The following is a 4,686-nucleotide window of genomic DNA, read 5'->3' as shown; positions in this document are numbered from 1 at the left end:
TGAGTTGTTACTCCAGGCCTGTTCCCTGGGTCCCTTTCCCAGGCCTGTTCCCTGAGCCCTTTCTCCTGGCCTGTCCCCTGAACCCCTTCCCCAAACTTGTTCCCTGAGCCCTTTCCCCAGGCTTGTTTCCTGGGCCTCTTCCCTAGGCTTGTTCCCTGAGCCTTTTCTCAAAACCTGTTCCCTTACCCCCTTCCCGAAGCTCATTTCCTGGACCATACTTGCAGTTTCGTGATTGAGCCGTCACAACTTTGAGCTGAGCCCGTGAGCTTTTGGGGTTTCATGTGATTTGGGGTTTCACATGCTATTTGTTATGATTTGGTAGGTTAGGTTTTGGGTCAGGTAATGTTAAAAAATTTCCCTATGATTGTATAAGTTTCTTTGCTTTGTATTATTTTGGCATACAAAATTTTCACAGGAACACTCTACTTTGGGATGACAGGGAATCTGCATAAACTGTACCCATCTGGAAGCAATCTTTATGGACTTGGTTTATGATGTGATCCAGTTTCATCTTTCTGTCTGTGTATCCAGCTGCCTGGCACTGTCTGGACCTGCTCTTCAGCTCCCTGTGCCTCGCCTCTGGATGGTTGCTCCCGGGGCTGGTTCTGCTCCCTCACTTGTCCTGCATCAACACCACACCATCTTGAATCCTACGGGCAAGTCTACTTTCCTTCTTTTTCACCCATTCAGCATTTATTGAGCACTCACTATATGCTGGAAAAATGTCACTGACAAGAGAAATGCCTTCTTGCAGCCTCTGGCCAGCTGGGATTGTGTGACATGGGAGACAGCGTCTAGTGATGAAAGTTCTGGGGAGGAAAGTAGAACAAGATGTGAGTGGTGGATGAGATCTGCAGCTGAGTAGAATGTCTGAAGCAGATCTCAGTGAGAAGTTTGCATTTAAACTAAACTTAAATAAAAGGATAGGGTGAACCTTGTGGGTCATTTTAGGAACCTGAAGGGTAAGTCTAGTATGTTCCATGAGCATAACTGGAGTGGGGTGAGGTGGGCAAGAGACGAGTTCTAGAGGGTCATAGATACAAAGCGTGGGGGCCTTCTTGGCCATTGTGAGAATTTTGTGTTTTCCTGAGTGCCAAGGAAGACATGGATTTTTTAACTTGTCTCATGGTAACACTTTCTTGTCATCCACTCTTGTCCCCATGAGTAGGACAATCTTCACTCGTAGCAGGTCTTGTTTATAATTTATATGGCTCTAAGTCAGTGCACAAATACACTACAGTATATGTATCATTCCATTATAAATGGATATTTGACTTGTATCTGTTTATGAATATTATGGACAAATTTGTTATGAACATCCTGTACTTGGCTTTTGGCATATATGCACATATTTCTCTTGGATACGCTAGTCAGAAAGTTAATTCACCTCCTGCCGCTCTTCATCTTTGAAAACATAGCTGTTTTGGTTCATGTGAAGTGGCATCTTGTGGTTAATTTGCATTTCCTTGATGACCTTGGATGACTATCTCCTTGTGTGATTATGAATCATTCAAGCTCTGATGGCTTTATAGTAAGGAGTTGCCGTGGCAACACTAAGACTGGCAGCTTGAATACATCATGGTATTCTACCATGGATGCTTGCTCCATGGTTGAAAGATGGGCAACCTCCTCCCATGAGATTTACAGCCTCTGAAAAACCTATGGGGGCAGGGAGGTGGGGTGATCAGTTATGAGTCAGTTCTGACTCCAAGAAATACAACAACTTGAATTATTTATCTATGTTTTCCACAAAATGTCTTCATATATTTTACCTATTCGCCATATTAAGTTTGTGTTTTTCGGTTGCTGTTATGAGTTCTTTATATACTCCAGATAAAGTCTTTTTAGATATATGTTTTGCAACTATCTTCTCCAGTTGGCCTGGGCTTTTGTATTTTCATAATGGTAGTTTTTGTTGTTGTTTTTTTTGTGTTTTTTTTTTTTTTTTTTTAAATTGGGAACGTGCTCCTCTGAAATTTCTTGTGCAAATCTTCTTTTTTTTATTGTTTTATTTTATTTTTCAATTTCCAGTAATTCATTATTGTACACTTTCCTCCCTGCCCAGCCCTCCACCCGACTCCAATTCACTTTTCTCTTTGACAATTAAAAAAAATATTTCAAAAAAAATATTTCTTTGTTACACAATCCTCTCCCCTTGGTCATGACAATAATACCTAATCGTATATTCCTCCTAAACTGTATTCTCCCTCATCTGTTTCAATGCAGTATATAATATTTATCCCCTCTTAGATTCCCCCCAACTCCAGTGTCAGTCCTGCTTTATTTACAACAGTGGCACTATGAAGCGTAATGGTATTTTTAACAACGTAGAGGATTTTAACTTGGATGAAATCTCGTTCATCATTTTTTCCTTTTCTGGTTCGTGCTTTGTTTGCATTGTGTAAGAAATGTCTACTTAACACAAGGGACTGAGTTATTTTTACCTGGAATTTTAGTAATGGTATGTTTAATTTTATTAATAAATCTGAAAGAAACAGAAGCTTAACAATATTGAGTCTTATAAGCCATAGCATGGTATTTCTATCTTGTTTTTCTTTTGGAAATATTCAGTATTTTGCAGATTATGTTTTACCTCTATTTATGGTTTGTTACATCTCTCATGTAAGATTATCCAGAAAGGACTTGAACAGTACATTCACAAGGAACTACCAGAAATACAGGCTGGGTTTAAAAGAGGTTGTGACACTAGGGACATTATTGCCAATGTCAGATGGATCTTGGCAGAAAACGGAGACTACCAGAAGAATGTCTGTCTGTGTTTCATTGACTGCAAAGGCATTTGACATGTGGATCACAGTACATTGTGGATAACCTTGAGGAAAATGGGAATCTCAGAACACTTGGTTGTGCTTTTATGAAACCTATACTTGGACCAAGAAGCAGTCTTCAGAACAGAGTAAGAAAACACTGCATGGTTCAAAATTAGGAAAGGAGTGTGTCAGGGGTACATCCTGTCCCCATATCTTTTCAGTCTGTATACAGAACAGATCATTCAGGAAGCAGGGCTTTATGAGGAAGAGTGTGACATCAAGATGGGAGGAAGACTCATTAACAGCCTATGATATGCAGATGACACAACCTTGCTTGCTGAAACTGAAGAAGACCAGAAGCTCTTGCTACAAAAGGTCAAGGACTGTAGTCTTCAATATGGACTGACGCTCAACATCAAGAAGACAAAGATTCTCACCACTGGGCCAATTGACAGCACCATATTAGATGGAGAAGAGATTGAGTTTGTTAAGAATTACAGCTTTCTCGGATCCACAATCACCACCAGTCAGGAAATCAAAAGATGAATCGCACTGGGAAAACCTGCTGTCATGGACCTCTCCAGAGCGCTGAAGAGCAACGATGTCAGTGTAGATACAAAGGTGCGCCTAATCCAGGCCATGGTCTTCTCTATTACTTGTTATGCTTCAGAGAGCTGGAAAATGACTAAGGATGACATAAGAATAGATGCCTTCAAGTTGTGGTACTGGAAAAGAGTCTTGAACAAACCATGAACTGCCAAGAAAACAAATAGATCTGTCATGGAGAGGGTGAAACCAAGTCTTTCTTCGGAGGCGAGGAGACTTCACTTACTTTGGCCACATGGCCAGGAGAGATCAAACCTTGGAGAAGGACATGATGCTTGGAAGGGTGGACGGATAGCACAGGAGAGGGAGATCCCTGATGAGATGGATTGTAACTGGGGGGATGGAATTAGTGAGACTTGGTCAGGACAGGAAAGGGTTCAGAGGTGCTATACATATAGGGTCATTACACATCGCTGGCTTCTCAATGGCACATAACAATAATAACATACCATGACAGGTTTGGAAGCAGGAGTGGCAGCCAATTCTTAAATAACATGCCTCCAGAAACTCTATGAAGTTTGATAAATGTTGATAATTATAGAGGGGTTTCAGGCCTTTTGTTCATAGGGTCACTCTGAGTCGTGCTGGACTCGAAGGCAATCAACAACAACAATAGATGAGTGATGGGTTGATATCAAGGATATCATCTTTGAAGAGAGCAAAGGGTCATTACAAAGACAGAAAAGAAAGAAAAAACTGAAATGATGTCCAAATACTGCACTACAGCACCAAGTAGCCAAAACAAAGGGGAAGTATGCTATAGTAAGAGAGCTAGACAGAAGACGTCAAAGTGCAGCCTGAGGAGCCAAAGCAAAGTATTATAATAGAATGTGCAGAGAGCTGGATTTGAAGAATGAAAAGGAAGAACTTACTTTATTTCTTTTTTTAAATTTTTAAAATAATTTTTTAATTCATTTTAATGAAAATTTACATGGACTTTGGGTTTCCATTCATTCATTGTTGTACTTTACTCCCTGCCCACCCCTCCCCCCAGTACACTCTTCTCTTTGAAAAGTAAAAGAAAAATTCTTGTTTTACAATCCCTCCCCCCTCCCCCCCAGGTCCACTCCACTGTGCATCCTTCGCCCCGGACTCCTGTCATGACAATAATATCTAATCACATATCCCTTTTAAACAGTTTTCTCCTTCATCTGTTTCCATGCAGTATACATTATTTATCCCATCTTTTTCAGTCTCCCCCCCAATCCCAATGTCAGTCCTGTTTTACAACAGTAGCCCTATACAGTATTTGTTCCTTTGTGACTAAGATATTTCACTCAGCATAATGTCCTCCAGGGTCACCCATTTT

The sequence above is a fragment of the Elephantulus edwardii genome, unplaced genomic scaffold (genome assembly GCF_000299155.1).
Source record: "Elephantulus edwardii isolate Elephantulus edwardi_28Jun2011 unplaced genomic scaffold, EleEdw1.0 scaffold00048, whole genome shotgun sequence".
NCBI lineage: Eukaryota > Metazoa > Chordata > Mammalia > Macroscelidea > Macroscelididae > Elephantulus > Elephantulus edwardii.
The sequence above is the reverse complement of the archived record's forward strand: the minus strand, read 5'-3'. Positions refer to the sequence as shown.